This window comes from Triticum dicoccoides, chromosome 6B, assembly GCF_002162155.2.
Source record: "Triticum dicoccoides isolate Atlit2015 ecotype Zavitan chromosome 6B, WEW_v2.0, whole genome shotgun sequence".
In the NCBI taxonomy this organism is placed as follows: Eukaryota; Viridiplantae; Streptophyta; class Magnoliopsida; order Poales; family Poaceae; genus Triticum; species Triticum dicoccoides.
The window spans coordinates 652533590-652557570 of NC_041391.1; the positions used below are offsets into that span (position 1 = coordinate 652533590).

General features: G+C 41.9%; 1 non-coding gene and 1 pseudogene across 1 annotated transcript; both read left to right on the forward strand.

Annotated features, from left to right (window-relative positions):
- Nucleotides 1-7125: 7125 nt before the first annotated feature.
- Nucleotides 7126-7205, forward strand: LOC119326921 (annotated as a pseudogene).
- A 191-nt stretch (nucleotides 7206-7396) lies between these two features.
- LOC119326920 lies at nucleotides 7397-7471 on the forward strand. The gene has a single exon (XR_005158275.1). It is a non-coding gene; the product is annotated as a small nucleolar RNA SNORD36 (small nucleolar RNA).
- Nucleotides 7472-23981: the final 16510 nt, after the last annotated feature.

Below are 23981 nucleotides of genomic sequence, written 5' to 3' on the forward strand. Positions count from 1 at the left end.
ACAGTGCTTTCCTATGCCCAAATAACCATCCTCCACCAAATGCTAGCTCAATTCATTCATTATTTTGAGCCCAGCTTCAACATTTGTATTTATGTCCAGTGTGGTACTTTGCAAAGCAAGTACCACCTAGGCTCCTCCTTTTGAGGTGAAAATTTGTGAAGACGGTCTTCTTAGTAACTGATCATCCTCAGCCAAAACTCATGCCCATTAGCCATGTGCATTTCCCGTACCGTAAATCAAACACTTGGTTGCTTATTCATGTTTGAGCATCGATCGGTCTCCTCGTGAGAACCTTATGTTGTGATTTTCTTCCTAGTACCTACCTGGGGTGTGCCCAACCCACTAGACATTCCTAGGCCGCCCAGAACACATGGCAACGCCACGGTCACGCGGTGACCATGCGGCGGGCATGCGAGCTTACGCGCTCTACAGTTGGGGCCCTCGGCCACCGTCCAAACCTCGATGTCTCGCCATCAAACCATGTATTTCTGATTAAATAGATACTTATTTACCTAGAAATGATTTTTGGAAAAAATAAAGAGCAAACTATGAGGCAGCTGCAGTTCAAATTTGACCAGCTTCCAACCGAATCGATAGGAATTTGTCTTTTTCACCAGAGGTGGATCAAAAAATTTGACACCCAACCATTTTGTCAATTGTGCATTAAATATGGCCTAGTATTTTATAAAATTGATTAGGTCCAATTTTGCAACAAATATATGGTAGGTCCTTCACAAAAACCTCATTTCGGGCACTCGGAAAATGGAAAATGAATTTTCCGTGCAAAGAAAATGAAAACCCCCTTAGGCAACATTGTTTGGAATTCCAAGATGCACCCTTGTGCACAATATGAGATCATTTGAACAAACTATGCAATGAATATGGCCATAAGATTGATCATTTGGCTCGAAAGCCATGAATCTTCACACTTGATAGCTCATTTCTGAGAACAATTTTTAAAAATAATTACCGTATTACAAGTTTATTATTTTTCTTGGAAACTTGGTCACATATAATGACACAATGCGAAGGTTTTCCAATTTTTTGAATTTTTTATGCCCGTTTCAAAATGCGGTCAAAACGGCGGGCTTGACCTTTCCTATCTAGTGGTTGAATCTTGAAATTTTTTGGTGTTTCTCTGATTAAATAGATACTTATGTACCTAGAAATGATTTTTGGAAAAAATAAAGAGCAAACTACGAGGCAGCTGCAGTTCAAATTTGACCCGCTTCCAACTGAATCGACGGGAATTTGTCTTTTTCACCAGAGGTGGATCAAAACTTTTGACACCCAACCATTTTGTCAATTGTGCATTAAATATGTCCTAGTATTTTATAAAATTGATTAGGTCCAATTTTGCAACAAATATATGGTAGGTCCTTCACAAAAAAAACTCATTTCGGGCACTCGAAAAATGGAAAATGAATTTTCCATGCAAAGAAAATGAAAACTCCCTTAGGCAACATTGTTTGGAATTCCAAGATGCACCCTTGTGCACAATATGAGATCATTTGAACAAACTATGCCATGAATGTGGCCATAAGATTGATCATTTGGCTTGAAAGCCATAAATCTTCATACTTGATAGCTCATTTCTGAGAACACTTTTTAAAAATAATTGCCGTATTACAAGTTTATTATTTTTCCTGGAAACTTGGTCACATATAATGACACAATTCGAAGGTTTTCCAATTTTTTGATTTTCTTGAATTTTTTATGCCCGTTTCAAAATGCGGTCAAAACGGCGGGCTTGACCGTTCCTATCTAGTGGTTGAATCTTGGAAACAATTTGATGTTTATCTGATTAAATAGATACTTATGTACCTAGAAATGATTTTTGGAAAAAATAAATAGGAAACTATGAGGCAGCTACAGTTCAAATTTGACCCGCTTCCTACTGAATCGACGGAAATTTGTATTTTTCACCAGAGGTGGATCAAGGCTTTTGACACCCAACCATTGTGTTAATTGTGCATTAAACATGGCATAGTATTTTATAAAATTGATTTGGTCCATTTTTGCAACAATTATTTGGTAGTTCCTTCACAAAAAAACCTCATTTCGGGCACTCAAAAAATGGAAAATGAATTTTTCGTGCAAAGAAAATGAAAACTCCCTTAGGCAACATTATTTGGAATTCTAAGATGTACCCTTGTGCACAATATGAGATCATTTGAACAAACTATGCCATGAATGTGGCCATAAAATGATCATTTGGCTTGAAAGCCATGAGTCTTCACACATGATAGCTCGTTTCTAAGAACACTTTTTAAAAATAATTGCCGTATTACAATTTTATTATTTTTCCTGGATACTTGGTCACATATGATGACACAATGTGAAGGTTTTCCATTTTTTTTGATTTTTTTGAATTTTTTATACCCGTTTCGAAATGCGGTCAAAATGGCGGGCTTGACCGTTCCTAGCTAGTTGTTAAATCATGGAAACCTTTTGATTTTTCTCTGAGTAAATAGATAGTTATGTACCTAGAAATGATTTTTGGAAAAAATAAAGAGCAAACTACGAGGCAGCTACAGTTCAAATTTGACCCGCTTTTTGCTGAATCAACAGAAATTTGTCTTTTTCACCAGTGGTGGATCAAGGCTTTTCACACCGAACCATTGTGTCAATTGTGCATTAAACATGGCCTAGTATTTTATAAAAGTGATTTGGTTCATTTTTACAAAATTTATTTGGTAGTTCCTTCACAAAAAAACCTCATTTCGGGCACTCAAAAAATGGAAAATGAATTTTCCGTGAAAAGAAAATGAAAACTCCCTTAGGCAACATTGTTTGGAATTCCAAGATGTACCCTTGTGCACAATATGATATTATTTGAACAAACTATGCCATGAATGTGGCCATAAGATTGATCATTTGGCTTGAAAGCCATGAATCTTCACACATGATAGCTCGTTTGTAAGAACACTTTTTTTAAAATAATTTCCGTATTACAAGTTTATTATTTTTCCTCGAAACTTGGTCATATATGATGACACAATGCGAAGGTTTTCCAATTTTTTGATTTTTTTGAATTTTTTATACCCGTTTGAAAATACGGTCAAAACGGCGGGCTTGACCGTTCCTAGCTAGTTGTTGAATCATGGAAACATTTTGATGTTTCTCTGATTAAATAGATAGTTATGTACCTAGAAATGATTTTTGGAAAAAATAAAGAGCAAACTACGAGGCAGCTACAGTTCAAATTTGACCCGCTTTCTACTGAATTGGCGGAAATTTGTCTTTTTCACCAGAGGTGGATCAAGGCTTTTGACACCCAACCATTGTGTCAATTGTGCATTAAACATGGCCTAGTATTTTATAAAAATGATTTGGTCCATTTTTAAAAAAATTATTTGGTAGTTACTTCACAAAAAAACCTCATTTCGGGCACTCGAAAAATGAAAAATGAATTTTCCGTGAAAAGAAAATGAAAACTTGTTCACATTTCGGGCACTCATTTCCGATGACACCTTTTTAAAGATATTTATCTTATTCCATGTTGTTATTTTTTCTGAAAACTTGTTCACATTTTGGTGACACAATGAGAAGGTTTTCCATTTTTTTAGAATTTCTCAGATCATAAAGTACCTTAAATGTTTTTAACACATTATTTTAAGTCAACTACGACCAATTTAGATGGTCATAACATCATACTGCATTCTGATTGGTCCATGGACATATCACGCGGATCGTGCATCCAACACCGTCGGATGCTCGGCGATCCAACGTCTGTCCTCGACCCATCCACACCAACCCCGAAACCCTAGCTATGTCCTCCGGGTCAATTTCCATCCACCCTCCCCCACCTCCTTTCTTTCCCTCGCTCCCGATCCCCTCCCTTCCTCACCCGTGCAAACCCTAGCTCCTCTCGATCCCGTCCCCTTCCCCCCGCCAGCTCCACCGATCCTCCCCTCGACCACGTCGGAGCGGCCGGAGATCGGGCCGCGACGATTCCCCACCCCAACCAGCCACAACGCCATGCCCAAATCAAGCCTCCCCCTCCTCCGCTGCACCCATCCCCATCCCCACTCCGATCGCGCCGCACGCCCCCGCCGATCGCTCCTCCGCCCCACCGAGTCGCCGCACACTGGTGAGTGAGCTTGTTTCTCGTATCACCCAAAGCCGCGGATGGCCCTAATTAATTCCCCCCAATTTCTTATCCCCTCGCAGGCTGCGGCGCCGTCGCCGTGGACAGGATGTGTGGCGGCTGTCCTCCTAGCGACCAACTCCTGCAGATGGAGACGGCCTGCGGCGCCCTCATGCACGAGCTCCAGGTGTGCCCGCGGTCTGCCAGCGACCAGGACGACGCCGACGGCCTCCACAGTTGCTCCTTCTCCACATTCGCGCTCCATGGATGTCCTCTTCTGGTCCTGACAACAGTAGTGCTATTACCTCAACTATCCTTGGTGCAATTGCTGAATCCGGACCAAGGCCCCCTCAGATACTACCAGGCTTGGGCAATAATGATAATGTGAAGCCTGACATGTCGTCGATGGTACCATTTAGATTTAGGGCCTTATAACAGACAAACATTGATATCTTTGAGATGCTTTGCTTTGCTTTCTTTTCCACGTAATTGTTGATAGGGTTTTTATATATGGTTTAATTTCAGCCTGAATCCACCACCGGTGATGGTTCATTTTACTCTAGTCTTTTGAGTGGAACCAACGGTTTGGGCATAAGCGGTTTGCTACCAAACAGCTTGGATGCATTGCCGAAGTTGTCTGTTTCGTAAGGCTTGGAAGTTTTATATGCAAAGACCTGAAGTAGTTATAGATCCTGTAAAGATAGATCATCATGCTGCTTCAGTCGGAATTGATTACTTTTGGCTTACTGAAGCCGATTGTGTAGATAGATAATCAGCCAACGACACATGTTAGTCGCATAAACTTTTTTTTTCTTACTGATCGCCACTTGCGATTTTTGAAATTGTCCATAATCTGCTTTGGTTACTCACCATTTTCTCTGCGTCCTGTGTTACTATCCGCCGAATGAGATTTGCTCGATATATGTCCAGATTGAGATATGAGAACCCCATTTTGGGTGGTTAGCTGCGCACATGATCGACTAAAAGTCCGTGGGTGTTCTGAAGCTCTGGTTTCTGACCAACCGAGTTTCTTTTTGGTTATTCATCATAGTTTCACTTCATGACCAATCAAGTTGTTTTTAGCAAAAACCATGGTCAGTTAAGTCAGGACGACACCGACGGCCTCCACAGTTGCTCCTTCTCCACAGGAGTCTCTGACCCCGACACCATGGAAGGTCCCCTATATTCGCGCTCCATCTCCTCTCTCTGCTCGTTTCCAGAAGGGACATCATTTGTGCTAGCGAGTTGCTGCATGAGAACAAATCATGTCATGCGCTTCCTCCTAGTCTCCAAGGCTTCATAGGACTGCTTGCTGCTCAGGCCACTTATGGCCAAGGGGAGAACATCGAGTTCATGCTCCAAGAGCTTAAGAATGAAGTCTTATATTAAGTTACTGACCCTGTCTGTAAGACTAAATGCATGTGGGGACGCATGATTAATGTTGGGACACCCATTACTTACATGGGACTAGATTATGCATTTCATATGGGCATGTTCGATTAATTAGATGCAAGTATGTAAAAGGAATCCTATGTGTGAGCTAGGTTTCTTTGCTTTGCTTTTCCTTTGAGTAGTACGTATATCTTAATTAGTACAATAGCTTGTGGGCTAAGGGAGAAGTACGGTGGACGTGGCAACCCTGTAGGTGTCTAGCCTTTTGGTGAGCACCTAACATAATAATAGAGTGTTGCCTAAGCTAATTACCTGGGCCATTGCAATTGATTGAGTGTCATTGCAGATGCATATTCTAGTTGAGATGGTGACTTAACTAGACCACATCAGCATGCTTGTTACCAGGGAAGCCATGATGCTGTCACTAACACTGTCTATTACTCCATCTATCTACAGCCAAGAAACTACATAGCAGTTTACTAAACTGAAATATTCTTAGACCATTCAATAATTAAGCAAATTCAGATCCAACAGAAGCAGTTCAGTTGTCAATGTTGTGCGTCATGTTCTTGCTAAATGCAAGGGATTGTGTTGTCTAGTCATCTGCATTACGGGCTTGTGGGGCTATCAATTGGGTTTATTTTTTAATTAGATTGACTTATTGTACATCCCAGTTTCTTTATTGCTGGGTTATTTGGTGAAAAGAGCTGCTTTTCTGTGCACACGTCATGGCACTGGCAGAGCGTTGCCAATAAGTAGATGATGTATCCATCACTTTGACATCTTTCTATACTTTAGAACTACCACTTATCATGTTGCTTATTTCTGATGCTTTCTAAGTTGGTATTATATTTCAGCATTACTTGATTCCCTTTTCAAATTGTTGTTGCCATGTGGTTGTCCTTCCCGTTAGTTCATGTGAAATTTGGATTTTAAGATTATGGCTTAATATGTTCTCTCATGCTGTTGATTTCACTTGTGCAGAATCTATTGAATTGAAAGCGGGTCAAGAAGCGCCCCATCAACCAGAACAACCACGTCGCCATGCGCCTCTCCAGTGGCGAGGAGGCACAGCAGCACTCCTCCTCGGCGGCGGCATAGCCGGCACCCTCTACTCTGAGGAGGAGGGCGACATCGTGTCGCTCAATAACTACATGAACGGACAGTACTTCAGGGAGATCAGCATCAGCACGCCGCCCCAAAAGTTCACCTTCATCTCGGTGCGTCCTCCTCCTCGGTGGTGCTGACGCCTTTTTTGTTTTTAGGATTAAGAGGGTTTGGCTGTCTGTGAGACTGACGCAGGGGATTGACATTGTTTTTGGTGCTTTGTTGGTGCAGATTGTGTGCTACCTCCACTCACGCTACAAGGCGGGGGCGTCCAGCACCTGCAAGAAGAATGGCTCACCACCATGCTAGTGATTGTACTTTACAGTAGTTGACATGCTCTATTCCTGTATGTTTTGCTTGCTGTCAAAGATGGTGTGTATTGTACACACCCCTCTGTGATTTATGCACTTCACATGCATTTTCCCCATCACCCACAAACCGTAACATGCTAGTTGTATGTGCTGCAGCAATTCTTGCATTTGATTTCAAATCATTCTCTACTTTGTGTGTGCACGTGTGTTAATGATGAACTGGCTGGTCAGATGATGCTACAACAACATATTCCTGAGATTCTCTTTGAGGAATACGAAATCGAGGTTTTTAAGACTGATGGCTAGCCTGTCTAATGTTTGTTTTCTTCTATACACTTGCTCCTTCCAGTAGGCATTGCAAGTGATGTGTTCAAGTGTAGTCCTCTGGTCACATTTTTTAACCAGTAGCATATGATTGTAGCATACTACTAGTTTTAGTCATTTAACATCTTAATTTACCTAGAATGATGAAGTAGTTGCACTTGGTAGATGGGCTGAGCAAATGATGATTCATATGATTATTCTGATACATTTGATGTTTGAAAATCGAGCTTTTTAAACCTGATACTCAGCCCATCACAAATCAGTCATCTGCTACTCTTGTTGTGCTGTAGTTTCTTATGATGATTTGAAAGTAAACAAAGTGTAACTATGTTATCCTGTTTTGGTAAAATAGGTACCAACACCTGGGATCGGTTTGAGATGCGGGTGCACAAGAGGGCGTTCGACCTTGTCAACCAGAAGGTACCCGCCTCCCTCTTTGCTTGATCCCATTTTCCCTCCTAGTTGCTGTGTATGGGTCGTATCGGGTCCTGCTCGTCGGTGATCTGATGATGGTGTGCTGAACATTTAGACCGCTGAGGCTTTCTGGTTGTTGATGATCTAAAATCAAGCTTTTTAAAACTGATGCCTAGCATGTCATCAACGTACCGCTTTGTTCTTGTGTCTAGAGATGTAGTTCTGTTAGTGTGGTATTGCATAATGTAGAGGAGTTACATATGCATCGTTTGTCAGCTGAGCATATGATGTTAGCTTCACATTTTGATCTATTGAACTGTCCCAGATTATGTCAATTTGTTACCAACCAGTTAGAGTTAAAGCAACTCATTTGCTTTTTGCTCACTGTTTTTATTGTCCCGTGCTGCTCTTACTATATGTAGAACCTGTTGCTGCACTGAAGATGCTATTTGCTTCACATTTTTGTTTGTTGAATCGTCCTAGATTATTTGAATTTAATATGAACCTAAGAGTTAAATAAATTGTATGGGCGGCATTAACATAGGTACTCTATACCTGCTCTGCTCCTATTCAGAGGCATCTTGTATTGTTTTTTGTATAATCTCCTATCGTAAGCGAAAAAGCTTCAGGCATTGAGCCATTGTATTGTGATCTTTAAATACATTTTTCGTTCTGTCCCTTGCATAGCTAATTTGCCTTTTGCTGTGAGATGGCAACTGATATATCCACCTTTTGCTATGAGATGACAACTGATTTATCCACCTTGAGCAACTAATTTGCTTTTTACTAGCTGCTTTATTTGCTTGCATGAGCTTGGTTGCCCTGAACTTCAGTGTTTTATTTGTTTGCTTCTTAGTCTCTCTCCCTCCCTGCAGGTGCCACCAGATGCATGGGTGGAGCCTATGCCTCCTTGCTGAAGCTTCTCGCTCTACACCAGTTTATGGTGCTGCGGATGTGGTTAAGATGGCGTTCTACACTAGCTTCTTATGTTGCATGTGAATGGGGGTGAGTAGATAGAACTGGAGTGTTCTTATAGGAAGGCAAGTTGTTGCATCTGCAGCACATGAGATGTGCTAATACGAGTTGGAACAATGTGATGTAGTAGTAAGTTAAGGAAAATTGTGTAGATGATGTATTCCTGTGTAATTAAATGTTGTATTCTCTGTGTACATGCTGCTTTAAGTGACATGAAGATTATAAAAATTGTGTACATGCTACTTCATATGGAAAATAGTATTGGGCTTGAATTGGCCATGGCCCAAAGAAAGTTGGACTGGAGCTATTTATTTAATGGAAAAAACACGCTAGAGAAGGGTGAAAATAATAAGAAATTGAATATTAAAAGGCCACGACCTAGAATATAAAAAGGCCGAATTATGAATATAAAAAGGCTGCGATGTTGGGCTTGGCCCATGAAGCTAACAAAAATTGACAGAAAAAAAAACACTAAATTGGCTGAATTAATGGGCTCGGCCCATGTAAACACCCAATTGGACCGGGCCGATTCTAATTTTTTACCTTTTCAATTGGTCGCAATTTTGCCACGTCAGATTGCCACGTCGGATCCGACATGGCCTGGGCAGACAGCCAGTGACCAAAACAAAAGGTCATGGGTTCAACGACATTCTGTTTTGGTCATAAACATCTACGACCTTCTCACAGAGAAGGTCGTTAATTTCAGTTTACGACCGCCAGCTTTTGACCTTCTATTTTTGGTCACAAAAAGGTCGCAAAAGAAAAACAATGACCTTTCAGTGACCAATAGTCAAGGTCACAAGTTAACATATTTCTTGTAGTGAATGTTCAGCTCATTAGTTTCGGTTTATAACTGAACCGACACTAATGGTCCAACGGCTAGGCGGGTGGCGCTCATTAGTCCCGGTTCATGGCGAACCTTTAGTACCTTCGTGCCACGAACCGGGACTAAAGAGGTGGTGGCAGGCTGGTGTCAGGCTATGGCCCCACCAACACCTTTAGTCCTGGTTCGTGGCACGAACCGGGACTAGAGATGCACCTTTAGTCCCAGTTCGTATAACCAACCGGGACTAAAGATCATCCTATATAAACCCTTTGTTGAGTCAGTGCAGATGATAAGAGGGATATGTTCATGCCGATAATACAAATGACTTTTATGTCTCGCGATGTTGCATTTGATTTCTACAACAGCTATGCTAGAGATAATGGTTTCAACATTAGAAAGGGCAAAGTCAGGTATAGCAAAACTGAGTCACATCATATGCGTTATAGGCGGTTTGTTTGTTCCAGAGAAGGAAAACATAACAGCAAGTTGCTAACCAAGGAAGGACACAGCCATAGGCTCAGACCTGAGACATGCTGCAATTGCGACCTGACCATCAAGCTTGACCAAAAGCGTGGGGTTTGGTATGTTGAAATTTGTTAGGACAAGCATAGCCATATGATGGCAAGACAGGACAAGGTACCCTTTCTTTGGTCCCACAGAAAAATCAAAGAGTACCAGAAAGCTGAGATATTGTCCATCAGAGTTGCAGGGATTAGAATTCACGACATTATGGATTCCTTCCTCAACAAACATTTATGGTATGGCGGTGTTGGTTTTACCAGGCGTGATATATACAGCCTTTGCTCCAGAGAGAAGAGGAAGCTGCTTTCAAAAGGTGGTGCTGCCACACCCATAGGCATCATGGCCAGTAGGAAGTGAGGGATCCTAGCTTCTTTTTCGAATACAAGCTAGATAAGGAAGGACATATGAATAGAATGTTCTCGTGTGACTCCCAATCTCGTCATGACTATGAGGATTTCGGCGACGTGCTTGTATTTGGCAACATGTACAAGATGAACCGCTATGGTATGCTATTCATACCTTTTTTATTTTATTTTTTGCATACATCATGTCAAATTTTGCACAAAAGTTTGAATCACTCAATTTTTCCATTATAAATTCAATAGAAATTTGACAAATTTTGGAAAATGTTTGGACCGAACATTGCCACCGTGTGAGGACGCCCAAAGTCATTACCTGCTCCAAATCACCTAAAAATGGGCACACATGATCTCCTACTCAAACATAAAAAGGTTTCCAAGTTTTCACATTTTTTGGTTTTTTTTGAATTTTTGATGCCCTGGCCAATGCGAGTTCGAAACACGCGGCTTCATGGAGCCACTATAAATTGTAAAAGATTCTGAAAAAAGGAAATCTTTCATATTCTTTCTATTTATATCAAGGAGATCATTCCTACAAAAATTGAGGTCACTTGGAGGTGGTGGGAAAAATGACCTTGCTACAAACACCAGCTTAAGTGAGACCAAACGGTCCGTCCAAAATGAGGTTATTTTTTTGACCTCCTCTAAATCACCTAAAAATTTGCACGCATGATCTCCTACTCAAACATAGATAGGTTTCCAAGTTTCCACAATTGTTTGATTTTTTTTGAATTTATACTGCCCTCTAGACTAACTCATCAACACATCGGTGTATACCTCGAAGGGGGCATTGTAAAATAATTTTTTTCATTTTTTTTCATAGCCATGTTTGGCACATGTAGGTCACCATGTAAAATAAAAATGGTGTGATTTGGAGGTGATGGGAAAAACCACCGTTGTTCAAAAGATGGCTTAAGTGAGACCAAACGGTCCGTCCGAAATGAGGTTGTTTTTTTGACCACCTCTAAATCACCTCAAAATTTGCACACGTGATCTCTTGGACAAACACAACTAGATTTCCAAGGTTTCATAATTTTTTGTTTTTTATTGAATTTATACTGCCCTATAGACTAACTGATCAAAACATCGGTCTATACCTCAAGGGGGCATTGTAAAATACTTTTTTTCAAAGTTTCTTTCATAGCCATGTTTGGAACGTGTAGGTCACCATGTAAAACAAAATTGGGGTGATTTGGAGATGGTGGAAAAAAATCACCTTTGTTCAAAAACTGGCTTAAGTTAGACCAAATGGTCCCTCCGGAATGCGGTCATTTTTCGACCACCTCCAAAACACCTCAAATTTTGCACACATGATCTATTGCATAAACACAACTAGGTTTCCAAGGTTTATATATTTTTGATTTTTTTGAATTTATACTGCCCTCTAGACTGATTGAAAAAACATCGGTCTATATCTCAAGGGGGCATTGTAAAATATATTTTTTAAAATTTTCTTTCATAGCCATGTTTGGCACATGTAGGTCACCATATAAAAAAAATTGGGGTGATTTAGAGGTGGTGAAAAAAAATCACCTTTGTTCAAAAACTGGCTTAAGTTAGACCAAATGGTCCCTTTGAAATGCGGTGACTTTTTTGACCACCTCCAAATCACCTCAATTTTTGCACACATGATCTCTTGCACAAACACAGCTAGGTTTCCAAGGTTTTATATTTTTTATTTTTTTAAATTTTTACTGCCCTCTGGACTGACAATCAAAACATCGGTCTATACCTCAAGAGGGCATATTAAAATACTTTTTTCCAAATTTTCTTTCATAGACATGTTTGGCACATGTAAGTCACCATGAAAATTTGTCATATTTTTATATTTTATGTTATTTTTAAATAGAAAATTGAATGATGCAAATTTATGAAAACCTCAACTCCATGTAATTAAGTTTGCAACCTATGTAAAAAATACAAGTGTACTTTATAACAAAATAGTAGTAATTGATTTGGGATGAAGTAACATGTGACAGATAAAATATAGTAGTAATTGATTTGGATTGAAAAACATGTGACAGATGAAAAATAGTAGTAATTGGTTTGGGATGAAAAACATGTGACAGATTGAAAAAAATGCCCTTACTAGCAGTAGATTTGAACACAAACATATATGCAAAAAATGTGTATTACATGTAAGTGAGCATGTGTAAAATTTAGTTGGTGATTTGAAGAAGATCAAAACATTAACATGTCAATATGCAAAAAAATGCCCACCTACCAGAGGCAGGAGAATTCATAGACTACGGCCTGCATACGAGTAGGAACCCAACCGATTATGGGCCAGGATGCAGACCTATGGGGCAGAATTCTCTGCTACTGATAGGCCCCACGGGGCAGAGGGGATGATGGTTAGGCAATGTAATGCCTACTTATGAGAGGATCTTGAGTGGGGAGTCGCAGCCCGGTATATAAGCTGGTGCGACAGCCTCTCGCTAGGCGAGGTGGGACTAAGCTCCCATCACCGTCTGCTCTGTCCTGGTGCGCCCATGCGACGGGCCAGATTAGATGGGCTGTCATAGGCCAGCCTAACCTGCGTGCTAGACCACCTGTGGGTCTAGATGGCTAGGTTAGCCCATGCTTTTCCTTTTGTTTATTTTTTTCCTTTTCATTTTATTTACATAAAAATTACCTGACACCTAAAAAAATAACATATAAATTACCTAATTTTTAATTATTCCCTATGAATTCAAAGGGCATTTTTATCAAACACAACTTTTTTAAATACTTATATTTTCTTTTCTTATAAATAAGTGACATTTTCAAAATTCTAATAAGTAGGATAATATAGCTTTATTATAAAATATAGTATATCTTATTTCAAATTCTGTTTTTTGCAAACACAATTTTTAACTAGTATTACATTAATTACTCTTCTAAATTTACATTATATTTCCTTCACACTTTGATGATGAAATATTTGCTATGTTATTGCAACTGTTGCTCAAATGATGGAATATTTGATCTTTCTGCTTATTCAAATGTTGCAATGATGGAATGTGTGAGGATGAACAATTATCAGTAACTTTACTAAACCCCGTGTACTATAATTCATGACACAACTAATTTGGAACATTGCCAGATTCTAAAATTGATACGATTTGCACATGGGCACAGCATGTTGCACTTGCCCATAGCAGAGATAAGTGTTGCAGCATGTCTAAAGCAACACTGAAGCAGCATTTGTGATCATTGCACCATCAAAACTCGTAAACTACACATTGAAACAATATCTAAACAGAAGGTAGCATTCACCACAAATAAAGTTGAGGCCACACAAATATAGATAGCATTCTAGATTACCAACACAGGTACCATCCATTTCACAACAGATCCAGTTCAGACACAAAATACAGTACATTAATATATACATACTAGATTAGTAGAGCTAGTTCCCAACAGTTCACACCCAGATGCAGCTTTCCAAAAGTAAAACATCATCAAATCTAGTGATGATGAGTAGGGCTTCCAGCTTCTAATGATCAGCAAGATGTAGGGAAACTACACTGGATACAGGGCCTTCACGAGGGCAGCATGCTGCGCCCTGATCTTCGGATCGTCCTCGTTGACCGATGAAGCCCGTGCATGATCCAGAAGATGCTCATAGAGCCCATCCTTGGGCTTTGGCTTCATGCAGTAGGGGCATATGAACTTCTTCCCCTTGTAGTAGCAAGAAAGACCCTGGTCTCTGATCTTCTGCACCTCCTTCTCTATGAATGATTCGACGTTGGTGCGGTCCACCTCATCTCCAGAGTAATATTGCACACATGAATGAATTCCATTATTACTTATATAAAACCAGTGCCGATAATACAATATAGGCTTCAGCCTACCATACATTTAGGAAAGCAAAGTTAAGCCAAATGTTATTAGAAAAATGTATAGTGAACATAAAAATATTTTAATCTGAAGTTGTGCAGCAAAGGAGGATACACACAAACTCACTTTAGGTGTTTGTTTATACTATCAACTCAATTACTTGCATAATCAGGCCTAGTCACTCAACATTGATTCTATTCAGGGTTTGTAATTTAGCTTTCCATGTGTTGCAAATTAGCATTGTCATACTGACTTCATGGTCCAGCTATCTTGTTGCACCAAAATTTATTGTCGAATATTTCAATGGGCTTTGCTTTGGATGCACATTGTTTGAAAAATATATCAAAAACCTCCCCTACAATATGCAATGTTTGGCTGCTGGTCCGAACTAACAAGATTAATCAAATAAACCTTAAAGGAAAAACTGTCACTCTTTGAATCATGAAAGGAAGCAAATTATAGTTTGGACCTAAGGCTAAGGGAGGTGAGAATGTAGCTAACTAAAGTGGTGAGACATGTATTTCAATGGTGGCAAGAAGAGAAATTGAGAGAGCAATTAGTGATGAGAACAATCAACTTCAAACCTACATAGTGGAAACTGCAAGTTTTACAACAACGAGTTTCATTTTGAACACTCAAGGTTTGATCTTGTAGGAAAGAAAGTACATCGGATCACTCAAGATATATTCTTACCTAATAACATGGGATTCTGATCAGTGAGACCTGGCAGGAGTAAATCAAATTCTGTGTGTGTGCTACACTGACCTATAGCTCCTTATAATCATATAGATTTGACTGCACCAATTGTCCAAAAGAGCCTTCACTTGCTTTCTGTCACTAATCATGTGAACCAAGCTGCCACAAAAAGTATGGCTAACAAAATGGCCACCACAAGTGTGGCAACATTTGGCAAAAAATGGCCACCAAACATGCCCTAATTTTCAGGGTGGGCTTACCTCAAACACTTCGTCGTCACCATAGCCTTCAGCATACGGGTCTTGGAAGTCGGTCATGTCCAGCTTCCTCTTCTTATCCACTGAACCATCCACCTAAATATAAAATTACATCCATTATTACTAATTACAAAAGCCAACTGCAAACTAATATGCACACATGGCACATTGATCAGCTTGTGCAAACTATGATCATACTTGCATTTTCCATTTTCAGGCACACAATCTGAACAACATAGCTAATATAACTACATATTCTAGAAAACTTTCTAATTACAGGAAACCTACACAAAAGAATAATTTATATGTACCTAAGCATTTTTTGGGATAATGCAGCAAAGCTCCTACATATATTAACATAATGCAATAGTTACATAGGTACAACTTCAACTATAAATGCATACATCTCCAACTAACATCTAAAATTTCATTACTTACCTAAACAACAAAAAATTATACTATAGATGAATCAAGTATCATCTAAATCAATTCATTGGCACATCAAAATTAATGCATTCCAATCTGTTTCCATGAAGTAGCATTGAACCACAGATCAAATCTAATAATCATATGTGTCTGCAGCATTGAGCTATAGATATAATAATCATATATGGTCTATCTGTCCTTAAATTCCCTCATAAATAAGGTGTACAACCTCATACTAATTAAAATCTAAGAAGCAAAAATTCAACTACTAATCTAATAAGCATCTGGAAAAAACGACATCCCTCAATTCGAATACTTCTAACCTAATCTAATAATCATATGTGGTCCACCATTCTTGCACAAATCAAATACAGAAAACCCTAATGCAGAGAAAACCCTCCATCCAACTAATCTAGCCCAAGAAACTTCTGGCCAAACCCTAGAATCTCAAAACTACCAACTAAAAGGGATAAGAAATTACCTTCTGCTCCACCTGCTCCTCGCGAGAGCCAGCCTCCACCTTCTCTACCTTGTGCGCCTCGCCAGAGCCCGCCTCCACCTTCTGCGCCTATGGAGCTCGCTGGAGATGGCGCATCTGGCTGGACTGCACCGCTCCAGCCCGCCTCCACCTTCTCCAGATCTGCAATCTGCTGCACCGCCCTAGACGTCGGCACCTTCCCTCACCCATGTGCCCGCCATGACCTGCTGCGCCTGCGCCACTTGGGGCGCTCGCTTCCTGCGTCCTCCTTGTCGATGGAGGTGATGGGGAGGATGCGGTTGGGGAGAGGGAGACGACGAGGTAGGAGAGGAGAGGGATAGGAGAGAGAGATGATGCGGCAGGAGGAAATGGTGGGTGATGCGGCCGGAGTTGGTTCCCCTCCTTATTTATAAGATGGGACAATTTTGGAAAGTTCGCGTGGCATGTGCTGCCCCACGTGTAGGCGGTTGCACGCAAAAACGAATCGCCCAGCCGTATACGAATACGACTATACGAATACGCATACAAACTAATGGGCCGTACGGGCCCCGTAGGGCTCCTCGACGGCTATACACACAGGCAAAAAAGACGATTGTGCCCCTCGTTTCAAACATTTTTTGGTTAATCCTGGTCGTCCTTGTGTTTATCCCCCTCATGTGCAGCCCGGGGGGCACCGGAGCAGAAACGAGTCAATAGATCAATTCATATTCATTAGATCAATCTCGTGGTAGATACATGTACTATGTACTACATGTTGGAGAACATTGCAGAAAATAAAAAAATTTCTACGGTTTCACCAAGATCCATCTATGAGTTCATCTAGCAACGAGTGATAGTAGTGCATCTACATACCTTTGTAGATCGCGAGCAGAAGCGTTCAAGAGAACGGGGTTGAGGTAGTCGTACTCGTCGTGATCCAAATCACCGATGACCAAGTGCCGAACGGACAACACCTCCGCGTTCAACACACGTACGGAGCAGATGACGTCTCCTCCTTCTTGATCCAGCAAGGGGGAAGGAGAGGTTGATGAAGATCCAGCAACACGACAGCGTGGTGGTGGATGCAGCAGGGTTCCGGCAGAGCTTCGCCGAGCTTCCGCGAGAGGGAGAGGTGTAGCAGGGGAGAGGGAGGCGCCAAGACTTCAGGGGTGCGGCTGCCCTCCCTCCCCCTCCTTTATATAGGCCCCCAGGGGGGCCGCCAGCCCTGGAGATTGAATCTCCCAAGTGGGGCGGCGGCCAGGGGGGTGGAGTGCCCCCCAAGGCAAGTGGTGCGCCCCCACCCTAGGGTTTCCAACCCTAGGCGCAGGGGGGCCCAAGGGGGGGGGGTGCACCAGCCCACCAGGGGCTGGTCCCCTCCCCACTTCAGCCCACGGGGCCCTCCGGGATAGGTGGCCCCACCCGGTGGACCCCCGGGACCCTTCCGGTGGTCCCGGTACAATACCGGTGACCCCCGAAACTCTCCCATTGGCCGAAACTGCACTTCCTATATATAATTATTTACCTCCGGACCATTCCGGAACTCCTCGTGACGTTCGGGGTCTCATACGGGACTCCGAACAACTTTCGGTTTGCTGCATACTCATATTCATACAACCCTAGCGTCACCGAACCTTAAGTGTTTAGACCCTGCGGGTTCGGGAGACATGTAGACATGACCGAGACGGCTCTCCGGTCAATAGCCAACAACGGGATCTGGATACCCATGTTGGCTCCCACATACTCCTCGATGATCTCATCGGATGAACCACGATGTCGAGGATTTAAGCAACCCCGTATACAATTCCCTTTGTCAATCGGTATGTTACTTGCCCGAGATTCGATCGTCGGTATCCCAATACCTCGTTCAATCTCGTTACCAGCAAGTCACTTTACTCGTACCGTAATGCATGATCCCGTGACCAGACACTTGGTCACTTTGAGCTCATTATGATGATGCACTACCGAGTGGGCCCAGTGATACCTCTCCGTCATACGGAGTGAAAAATCCCAGTCTCGATCCGTGTCAACCCAACAGACACTTTCGGAGATACCTGTAGTGCACCTTTATAGTCACCCAGTTACGTTGTGACGTTTGGTACACCCAAAGCACTCCTACGGTATCCGGGAGTTACACGATCTCATGGTCTAAGGAAAGATACTTGACATTCGAAAAGCTCTAGCAAACGAACTACACGATCTTTGTGCTATGCTTAGGATTGGGTCTTGTCCATCACATCATTCTCCTAATGATGTGATCCCGTTATCAATGACATCCAATGTCCATAGTCAGGAAACCATGACTATATGTTGATCAACGAGCTAGTCAACTAGAGGCTCACTAGGGACATGTTGTGGTCTAAGTATTCACACGTGTATTATGATTTCCGGATAATACAATTATAGCATGAATAAAAGACAATTATCATGAACAAGGAAATATAATAACTATTTTATTATTGCCTCTAGGGCATATTTCCAACAGTCTCCCACTTGCACTTGAGTCAATAATCTAGTTACATTGTGATGAATCAAACACCCATAGAGTTCTGGTGTTGATCATGTTTTGCTCATGGAAGAGGTTTAGTCAACGGATCTGCGACATTCAGATCTGTATGTACTTTGCAAATATCTATGTCTCCATCTTGAACATTTTCACGGATGGAGTTGAAACGACGCTTGATGTGCCTGGTCTTATTGTGAAACCTGGGCTCCTTGGCAAGGGCAATAGCTCAAGTGTTGTCACAGAAGAGAGTGATTGGCCCCGACGCATTGGGTATGACTCCTAGGTCGGTGATGAACTCCTTCATCCATATTGCTTCATGTGCTGCCTCCGAGGCTGCCATGTACTCCGCTTCACATGTAGATCCCGCCACGACGCTCTGCTTGCAACTGCACCAGCTTATTGCTCCACGATTCAACATATACACGTATCTGGTTTGTGACTTAGAGTCATCCAGATCTGTGTCGAAGCTAGCATCGACGTAACCCTTTACGACGAGCTCTTCGTCACCTCCATAAACGAGAAACATGTCCTTTGTCCTTTTCAGGTACTTCAGGATATTCTTGACCGCTGTCCAGTGTTCCTTGCCGGGATTACTTTGGTACCTTCGTACCAAACTCACGGCAAGGTTTACATCAGGTCTGGTACACAACATGGCATACATAATAGATCCTATGGCCGAGGCATAGGGGATGACACTCATCTCTTCTTTATCTTTTGCCGTGGTCGGGCATTGAGCCGAGCTCAATATCACACCTTGCAATACATGCAAGAACCCTTTCTTGGACTGATCCATTTTGAACTTCTTCAAAATCTTATCAAGGTATGTGCTTTGTGAAAGACCTATGAGGCATCTCGATCTATCCCTATTGATCTTGATGCCTAATATGTAAGCAGCTTCTCCAAGGTCCTTCATTGAAAAACACTTATTCAAGTAGGCCCTAATGATGTCCAAAAGTTCTATATCATTTCCCATCAGAAGTATGTCATCTACATATAATATGAGAAATGCTACAGAGCTCCCACTCACTTTCTTGTAAACGCAGGCTTCTCCATAAGTCTGCATAAACCCAAACGCTTTGATCATCTCATCAAAGCGAATGTTCCAACTCCGAGATGCTTGCACCAGCCCATAAATGGATCGCTGGAGCTTGCATACCTTGTTAGCATTTTTAGGATCAACAAAACCTTCCGGCTGCATCATATACAGTTCTTCCTTAAGATAGCCGTTAAGGAATGCCGTTTTGACGTCCATCTGCCATATCTCATAATCATAGTATGCGGCAATTGCTAACATGATTCAGACGGACTTCAGCTTTGCTACGGGAGAGAAAGTCTCATCGTAGTCAACCCCTTGAACTTGCCGATAACCCTTAGCGACAAGTCGAGCTTTATAGATGGTAATATTACCATCCACGTCCGTCTTCTTCTTAAAGATCCATTTGTTTTCTGTCGCTCGCCGATCATCGGGCAAGTCTGTCAAAGTCCATACTTTGTTTTCATACATGGATTCTACCTCGGATTGCATGGCTTCAAGCCATTTGTTGGAATCTGGGCCCGCCATCACTTCTTCATAGTCCGAAGGTTCACCGTTGTCTAACAACATGATTTCCAGGACAGGGTTGCCATACCACTCTAGTGTGGAACGTGTCCTTGTGGACCTATGAAGTTCAGTAGCAACTTGATCCGAAGTACCTTGATCATAATCATTAATTTCCTCTCAAGTCGGTGTAGGCACCACAGGAACATTTTCCTGAGCTGCACTACTTTCCGGTTCAAGAGGTAGTACTTCATCGAGTTCTACTTTCCTCCCACTTACTCCTTTCGAGAGAAACTCTTTTTCCAGAAAGGATCTGTTCTTGGCAACAAAGATCTTGCCTTCGGATACAAGGTAGAAGGTATACCCAATGGTTTCCTTAGGGTATCCTATGAAGACGCATTTTTCCGACTTGGGTTCGAGCTTTTCAGGTTGAAGTTTCTTGACATAAGCATCGCATCCCCAAAATTTTAGAAACGACTGCTTAGGTTTCTTCCCAAACCATAATTCATATGGTGTCGTCTCAACGGATTTAGATGGTGCCCTATTTAAAGTGAATGTAGTTGTCTCTAGAGCGTATCCCCAAAATGATAGCGGTAAATCGGTAAAAGACATCATAGATCACACCATATCCAATAGAGTGCGATTACGATGTTCGGACACACCGTTATGCTGAGGTGGTCCAGGCGGCATGGGTTGTGAAACGATTCCACATTTTCTTAAGTGTGTACCAAATTCGTGACTTAAATATTCTCCTCCACGATCTGATCGTAAGAATTTTATCTTTCGGTCACATTGATTCTCTACTTCATTCTGAAATTCCTTGAACTTTTCAAAGGTTTCAGACTTGTGTTTCATCAAGTAGACATACCCATATCTACTTAAGTCATCAGTGAGAGTGAGAACATAACGATATCCTCCGCGAGCCTTAACGCTCATTGGACCAGACACATCAGTATGTATGATTTCCAATAAGTTGGTTGCTCGCTCCGTTGTCCTGGAGAACGGAGTCTTGGTCATTTTTCCCATGAGGCATGGTTCACATGTGTCAAATGATTCATAACCGAGAGACTCTAAAAGTCCATCAGCATGGAGCTTCTTCATGCGCTTGACACCAATGTGACCAAGGCGGCAGTGCCACAAGTATGTGGGACTATCGTTATCAACTTTACATCTTTTGGTATTCACACTATGAATATGTGTAACATTACGTTCGAGATTCATCAAAAATAAACCATTGACCATCGGGGCCTGACCATAAACCATATCTCTCATATAAATAGAACAACCATTATTCTCGGATTTAAATGAGTAGCCATCTCGCATTAAACGAGATCCATATACAATGTTCATGCTCAAACTTGGCACTAAATAACAATTATTGAGGTTTAAAACTAATCCCATAGGTAAATGTAGAGGTAGCGTGCCGACGGCGATCACATCGACCTTGGAACCATTCCCGACGCGCATCGTCACCTCGTCCTTCGCCAGTCTCCGCTTATTCCGCAGCTCCTGTCGTGAGTTACAAATGTGAGCAACGGTACCGGTATCAAATACCCATGAGTTACTACGAGTACTGGTAAGGTACACATCAATTACATGTATATCAAATATACCTTTAGTGTTGACGGCCTTCTTGTCCGCTAAGTATTTGGGGCAGTTCCGCTTCCAGTGACCCTTCCCTTTGCAATAAAAGCACTCAGTCTCAGGCCTGGGTCCATTCCTTGACTTCTTCCCGACAACGGGCTTACCGGGCGCGACAACATCTTTGCTGTCCTTCTTGAAGTTCTTCTTACCCTTGCCCTTCTTGAACTTGGTGGTTTTATTGACCATCAACACTTGATGTTCTTTCTTGATTTCTACCTCTGCTGACTTCAGCATTGAAAATACTTCAGGAATAGTTTTCACCATCCCATGCATATTGTAGTTCATCAAAAGCTCTTGTAGCTCGGTGGGAGCGACTGAAGGATTCTGTCAATGACCGCCTCGTCCGGGAGGTTAATGTCCAGCTGGGACAGGCGGTTGTGCAACCCAGACATTTTGAGTATGTGCTCACTGACAGAACTGTTTTCCTCCATCTTACAACTATAGAACTTGTCGGAGACTTCATATCTCTTGACCCGGGCATGAGCTCGATCATCTCATATGCTCCGTGTTGCTCAAAACGCTTTTGGAACCCCGGTTCTAAGCTGTAAAGCATGCCGCACTGAACGAGGGAGTAATCATCAGCACGTGACTGCCAAGCGTTCATAACGTCTTGGTTCTCTGGGATGGGTGCTTCACTAGCGGTCCTTCTAGGACATATGCTTTCTTGGCAGTTATGAGGATGATCCTCAGGTTCCGGACCTAGTTCGAATAGTTGCTGCCATCATCTTTCAGCTTGGTTTTCTCTAGGAACGCGTTGAAGTTCATGTTGACATATTTTGCAAAGATTTTATACTAAGTTCATGATAATTAAGTTCATCTAATCAAATTATTTAATGAACTCCCACTCATATTTGACATCCCTCTAGTCATCTAAGTGTTACATGATCCGAGTCGACTAGGCCGTGTCCGATCATCACGTGAGATGGACTAGTCATCATCGGTAAACATCTCCATGTTGATCGTATCTTCCATACGACTCATGTTCGACCTTTCGGTCTCTGTGTTCCGAGGCCATGTCTGTACATGCTAGGCTCGTCAAGTTAACCGTAAGTGTTTTTACATTTGTAAAACTATCTTACACCCGTTGTATGTGAACGTAAGAATCTATCACACCCGATCATCACGTGGTGCTTCGAAACGACGAACTTTAGCAACGGCGCACAGTTAGGGGAGAACACTTTCTTGAAATTGTTATAAGGGATCATCTTATTTACTACCATCGTTCTAAGTAAACAAGATGCATAAACATAATAAACATCACATGCAATTATATAGTAGTGACATGATATGGCCAATATCATATAGCTCCTTTGATCTCCATCTTCGGGGCTCCATGATCATCTTCGTCACCGGCATGACACCATGATCTCCATCATCGTGTATCCATGAAGTTGCTCGCCAACTATTACTTCTACTACTATGGCTAACGGTTTAGCAATAAAGTAAAGTAATTACATGGCGTTAAATCATTGACACGCAGGTCATACAATAATTAAGACAACTCCTATGGCTCCTGCCGGTTGTCATACTCATCGACATGCAAGTCGTGATTCCTATTACAAGAACATGATCTCATACATCACAATATATCATTCATCATTCATCACAACTTTTGGCCATATCTGTCACGCCCAATATGCGACCCTATCCAAAAGGAACTCGAAGGTCCCAACAAGGATAGACCCGCATATTGAAACGCTTTTGCAAGGTGGATATCATTACATCAACATTACATAATATATGGGGATACATACAAGAGGCATACAATGCCATATGAATACAACATCGCAATACATAAGAGCATCATCCGACTACGGATGAAACACAAACAGAAACTCAAATGGCATCCACCCTGCTAGCCCAGGCTGCCGACCTGGAACCTATCCCCTGATCGAAGAAGCAGAAGAAGAACTCAACGCAAGCAAGCATCGCTCTCGCGTCATGATCATCGCACAACCTGTACTTGCAACTGTTGTTGTAGTAATCTGTGAGCCACGAGGACTCAGCAATCCCATTACCATGGGTATCAAGACTAGGAAAGCTTAAAGGGAAAGGAAGGGGTAAAGTGGTGAGGCTGCAGCAGCGACTAAGCATGATATGGTGGCTAACATACACAAATAAGAGCAAGAAGAGAGCAAAAGGAACGGTCGTCAACTAGTAATGATCAAGAAGTGATCCTGAACTCCTACTTACGTCAAACATAACACATAAACCATGTTCACTTCCTGGACTCCGCCAAAAGAGACCATCACGGCTACATACGCGGTTGATGCGTTTTAATTTGGATCTGGTGTCAAGTTATCTACAACCGGACATTAA